This window comes from Mus caroli, chromosome 16 (genome assembly GCF_900094665.2).
Source record: "Mus caroli chromosome 16, CAROLI_EIJ_v1.1, whole genome shotgun sequence".
Classification (NCBI taxonomy): domain Eukaryota; kingdom Metazoa; phylum Chordata; class Mammalia; order Rodentia; family Muridae; genus Mus; species Mus caroli.
In genome coordinates, this window is record NC_034585.1 from 7,616,856 (window position 1) to 7,617,516 (window position 661).

At 40.7% G+C, this 661-nt stretch overlaps 1 pseudogene; it reads left to right on the top strand.

The window, feature by feature from the left end:
- Positions 1–171, top strand: part of LOC110311993 — a 5,455-nt pseudogene extending 5,284 nt beyond the window's left edge.
- Positions 172–661: the final 490 nt, after the last annotated feature.

The window sequence follows — 661 nt, forward strand, 5'->3', positions numbered from 1 at the left end:
AAGAAAGAAAGAAAGAAAGAAAGAAAGAAAGAAAGAAAGAAAGAAAGAAAGAGAAAAGAAGAAAATGAACAAAAAGGCTCAATGTTGATCTTGTTGATGAAAATCTGTTCACTTGGGGGAGATCCGGATGAGCCAGAAGAAGAATTAAACACACTTGATTTACAAGAATGACATCAAACAAGTGGAGGAAGAAAATGAGATCAATTCAATGTGAGCAACATGAATTCAAGTTGACTGTGTTAATTGTTTCGCCACCTGCAATCAACAGAATGCCTATTTGCCCAGATGGTTCTGGGGATTCTGTCCTCCAAAAAAAGGGCGTCTCTGCTCGGACTCTGACTACATCTCATAGTAAATTAGAGTAGTTGATAAATAAAGAGTGTCCGGGACTGGAGGGATGGAGCACTGACTGCTCTTCCAGAGGTCCTGACTTAAAATACTTTCCATTTGATGCCGTTTGCAAAGAGTGGTTCCCTTTCCTTTGTATTTATGTTTTGAGGGCTGACTGAAGGGTGAGCAGTGCACTCGATAAAGGAAACGGCATATGCAGGTTTAGTAATGTACATCTGTGGACAATGAAATTAACCCTGCGAATGAGATTTATCCAATCTGTCAGGGTCAGCTACAGTGCCCTGTACCAAGGCTGTTTAAAGTTCTCCCC